This window comes from Muntiacus reevesi, chromosome 3 (assembly GCF_963930625.1).
Source record: "Muntiacus reevesi chromosome 3, mMunRee1.1, whole genome shotgun sequence".
Classification (NCBI taxonomy): domain Eukaryota; kingdom Metazoa; phylum Chordata; class Mammalia; order Artiodactyla; family Cervidae; genus Muntiacus; species Muntiacus reevesi.
Genome location: NC_089251.1, coordinates 109,492,401 through 109,497,498, shown reverse-complemented (window position 1 = coordinate 109,497,498; position 5,098 = coordinate 109,492,401).

Genomic DNA, 5,098 nt, shown 5'->3' with positions numbered 1-5,098 from the left:
GGCTGGCACGGTGACCTCCCTCTCACGCTCCCTCCCTCCTGTGACTCTCCCGCCTCCCCGGTTTGGTTCAGGACACATCCCCCACCCCCCACCCTCCCCAAGGCTCGCCTGCCTCCCACACCTTCCATTCCAGAAGGAACGGCCCTCCCCTTTCCTGTCCATCCGGGGGGAGCCTGGCAGGCGCTGGGCAGCCGACAGGGACGGGAGGTGCGGGAACAATCCCGGCCATTCACGCCGCCCGCCCGCAGGGAGCGCTGGCCCGCAGCCAGTCTCCACGGCGGAGACACAGAGGGGCGCTTGTCTGGGGACTCAGGTTTGCATCCGAACCTTCGCGTTCTCCTCTCCCTCCCTCGCAGGTGGCAGCCTTGCTAGGAGGTGGGATGTGGGCAGCTCCTCTGTGGGCTGGGAAACGGGACGGGAGGAGGGAGACGGGGAGGAGGGCAGGCGAGCCACGTGGACACGGTGCCCGCAGTGAGGGCAGAGGGTGGGCAAAGTGGGGGTGCAGAAAAGGGCTTTGGGCCGGAGGGGGCCGTAGGAAGGGGCGCAGGAGGAGGGACTGGTTCCCCGCCCTCACTGACTACGAGGAAAGGACCCGGGGAGCAAGGGGTCCCTTTCTCAGTTTCCTCTGCTTTCACGTGGGGTCGGATGACTTCTCTAGCGGTTCAGTGGTTCAGGCCACCTTCCAATGCAGGGGGATGTGGGTCGGATCCCTGGTAGAGAAGCTAAGATCCCCCATGCCTTGTGGCCAAAAAAACAGAACATAAAACAGAAGCAACATTGTAACATGTTCAATAAAGATTTTAAAAATGGTCCACATTAAAAAAAACCACCTTAGAAAATAAAATGGGGTTGAAAATTCCCTGGCAGTTCAGTGGTGAGGACTCCACACTTTCACTGCCGAGGGTGTGGGTTTGATCGCTGATTAGGGAACTAAGATCCCATAAGCTGAATGGTGCAGCCGGAAAAAAAAAAAAAAAAAACCAACATGGGACTGATTATCCCACCGTTATGCTATAAATCAAATAAGATGATGAACTTGCAAAGGGTGTGATCTAAGGAAGAAAAGCATTTGGACTCAAGTGGGCCTGCGTTCAAATCCCACCTCTGTCACATCTAAGTTGTGGGCAATATCTTTACCCTCCAGGAGCCTCACCTTCCTCATCTCAGGGAGAAAAATGATGTGTGTGCCACCAGACAAGATCATAAGGATCAAATAAGAACCAACAGGAAGTACCCTGCCCAGGATATGCGGTTGAATGAATGAAGACGCGGTCAGGGCTGTGGTGTGGCTTTTGCAGGCTGTTTCCAGCGTAATAAAGTTTCATGGGCTTTAAACATTTTATTTTTTCTGAGATTTGCTTGTGCCCTAAAATGGATTCCCACCCCACTCCCGATTTTAAGAGAAATTAAAACATTTAGACGGCCTTGTGTCTGTTCTGCCCAGTGGGTAAGTCGGCCTGGTGTTGGGTCAGGGTCCTGGCAGGGCTACCCTGTCCCGGGAAGGGCCCCCAAGTGCCACCTCTGGGTCCCTGACGCCTCCCCCCCGCCCCCCAGAGCTGAGCCCACGGGCCTTTGTTTCTGCCATTATCTTTGTTTCAGTGCGATATGAGCCCTCTTGCCGTGGCTGACGGACCCAGGAGCTCGGCAGGTGCGGTGGCGGGGAGAGTCCAGAGGCCCTGGGAGTGTAGGTCAGCCTGGTTTTCAAGGAGTTGGGGTTGGGGGTGACGGGCATTTACCACTCACGTCGCCCCTGCTCCGTTCTGGGACCGCCTCTGTGTCTAGCACTGTACTTGGGGCTTCACGTTCATAATCTCCTTCACCCCTCATCATACCCATTCTGCTTGAGACCCAAGGAAACTGAGGCTCAGAGAGCTCAAGCAATTCGCCCAAAGTCACAGAGCAGGGTAAGGATCCAGGCTTCAACTCCCCAAACCAGGGGGCCTCCCGGTACCTACCCCACCATCTTTGGAGAGTCAGTGGGAACGTGGAAGAGGCTTGGAGGGTATGCAGAACATGGCAAGGCAGTGTGAGTCTGGGGACCAAGGAAATAGGAAAATGAGCAGGAGAGCAGAGCCAGGAAGGGTGTGAGAGGTGTGCCAGGGGCATCTGGGTCCTCCCGGGGGTGGAGGGCAGAACAGGGGAAGGGGGCAGGGCCAGCGTGCCAGCTTTTGCCTCTGTGTTGATTTCTTGAGCCAGCAAGAAACTCCGCCAGGCGGGGCTACTGCAAAGCATGCCTGTAGGCACTTCATTTTCTCGCTGAACTGTGGAGGGCTGCGCCTGTTTACCCACACACCACGGCAGATCCTGTGCTGTCCAGAGAGCCCCGCCTGGACAGAGGAGCTCAGAGTCACCGAGGATTGCAGGCTGGGGGCTCCGGCCCTGACCTTCGCCAGAGGAGGGAGATTCCTGCTGGGAGCAGGGTGCCTGCTCCACTCCGTCACACCGCAGCCAGGGGAATGGGGTCGCCCTGAATGTGACCTTTCTACCCAGAGCGGACAGGTTGGACAGGGCCCACTCCACTCAAAAACCATCAGCTAGGGACTTCCCTGGCGGTCCAGTGGTTAAGACTCTTTGCTCCCAATGCAGGGGGCATGGGTTTGACCCCTGGTCGAGGAACTAAGATCCTACATGCCACATAGTACAATCAGGAAAAAAAAAAAATCAGCTTTACGACCAACCCAGAGAGCAAGCTTTCTAGAAACAAATCTGACCCTGGTCACCTCTGCCTAGACCTTGAGTGACATTTCACCAGCTAAGATGAATGAATTCCAAACCCCTTAGCATGTAGACCTGCGCTCAAAAATGTGGTAGCCACTGGCTTCAGGTGGCTATGGAATCTTTGAAATGTGGCTGGTCTGAATTGAGATGTGTTGTATGTGTCACATACCTGTGGAACCTCAAAGACTTAGCACATAATAAAAGAGCTAAGTAATTTATATCTTGCTTATCTTAGTAAGTTAAAAAAATTGATTAGATGTTTGATAATACTGGGATTGTTATTGCTGTTCAGTCACTAAGTCGTGTCCCACGTTTTGGACCCCATGGACTGCAGCAGGCCAGGCTCCTCTGTCCTCCACTATCTCTTGGAGTGTGCTCAAATTCATGTCCATTGAATCGGTGATGCTCTCTAACCATCTCATCCTCTGTCACCCCCTTCTCCTTTTGCCTTCAGTCTTTCCCAATGAGTCACAGGCCCTTTGCATATATTGGGTCAAATAAAATATATTATCAAAATTTAATCTGTTTCTTTTTACTTTTTTAACGTGGTTACATTTAAAATTACGAATGTGGCGCATGATATACTGAACAACACATTTATACTCTGTCCTCTCTCCGCTGCCTCTCCTACCCACATTAGCTTTTTTTTTTTTTTTTTCCTTCTTTTTCTGACTATACCACATTGGTTGTTAGTTCCCCAGTCAGGCATTGAACCTGGGACCTTGGCAGTGAAAGTGTGGAGTCCTAACCAGTGGACCACCAGGGGAGACCCCATTTGTTCATTTCTTCATGAATGTATTCATTCAGTAAATATTCACTAATCGTCTGCTATATTCTAAACACTAGAGGCAACGAGGAAACAATATAGGCTTGGCATTTGTGCCCACACGGAGCTTATGAACTATACTTGTGTCCTACACTGGTTTGAGCAAGGAGCTCAAACCAGTCAATCCTAAGGAAATCAACCCTGAATATTCACTGGAAGGACTGATGCTGAAGCTGAAGCTCCAATACTTTGGCCACCTGATGCGAAGAGCTGACTCACTGGAAAAGGCCCCAATGCTGGGAAAGATTGAAGGTGGGAGGAGAAGGAGACGACAGAGGATGAGATGGCTGGATGGCATCAGTGACTCAATGGACATGAATTTGAGCAAGCTCTGGGAGTTGGTGATGGACAGGGAAGCCTGGTGTGTTCACTCAGTCAGCACTGAGTGACTGGCCAATAACACACGTACATCCCATAGCATTACTTGCCGCTGCTCATATTCATGCTTCTCTGTAAAATGACTTCTTAATCCTGGCTGCCTGGTGAACTCCTATTGATACTTCAAAGCCCAAACCTTCCAACCCTTCAAGCACTTATGTCAAATGTTTCAGTTAAAAAGAAAATTACCTCATACAGTTTGTTCATTCCCACCCCCAATCCCTGCTGGGGTTCTGAACTATTAACTGTGTGATTGTGCAATTTTACCACTCTGTCAGTTTAAATGTCATCACTCTAAGATGCTCACTATCCCCCAACCCCAGGAATTGTCTCACTTACCCTCTTAACCTTCTTAGATCCACCACCAGCAGAAACTATCTTGTTGGTGACCCATCCAACTCTCCAGACCCTAAGATCTGTGCGAGCAGGCACTGGTCTTTGTTGTTCAGAGATGATATCCCAGTGCCTAGCACAGGCTTCAGCACCTAGTAGGCACTTAGAAAATGAAGATGGGACTTTCCTGGTGGTTAAGAATCCACCTTCCAATGCAGGGGACTTGGGTTCCATCCCTGATCTGGGAATTAAGATCCCACATGCTTGAATGCAAACTAGTACAACCACTATGGAAAACAGTATGGAGATTCCTTAAAAAACTGGGAATAGAACTGCCATATGACCCAGCAATCCCACTTCTGAGCTTACACACCGAGGAAACCAGAATTGAAAGAGACACATGTACTCCAGTGTTCACTGCGGCACGGTTTACAATAGCTAGGACATGGAAGCAACCCAGATGTCCATCAACAAATGAATGGATAAGGAAGTTGTGGTACTCAGCTATAAAGGAACACATTTGAGTCAGTTCTAATGAGGTGGATGAAACCAGAGCCTATTATACAGAGTGAAGTAAGTCAGAAAGAGAAAGACAAATACTGTATATTAATGCATATATACGGAATTTAGATAGATGGTAATGACGATCATATATGCAAGGCAGCAAAAGAAACACAGATGTAAGCAACTGACTTCTGGACTTTGTAGGAGAGGCAAGGGTGGGATGATTTGAGAGAACAGCATTGCAACATGTATATTACCATGTGTAAAAGAGATGACCAGTGCAAGTTCGATGCATGAAGCAGGGCACTCAAAGTCAGTGCTCTGGGACAACCCAGAGGG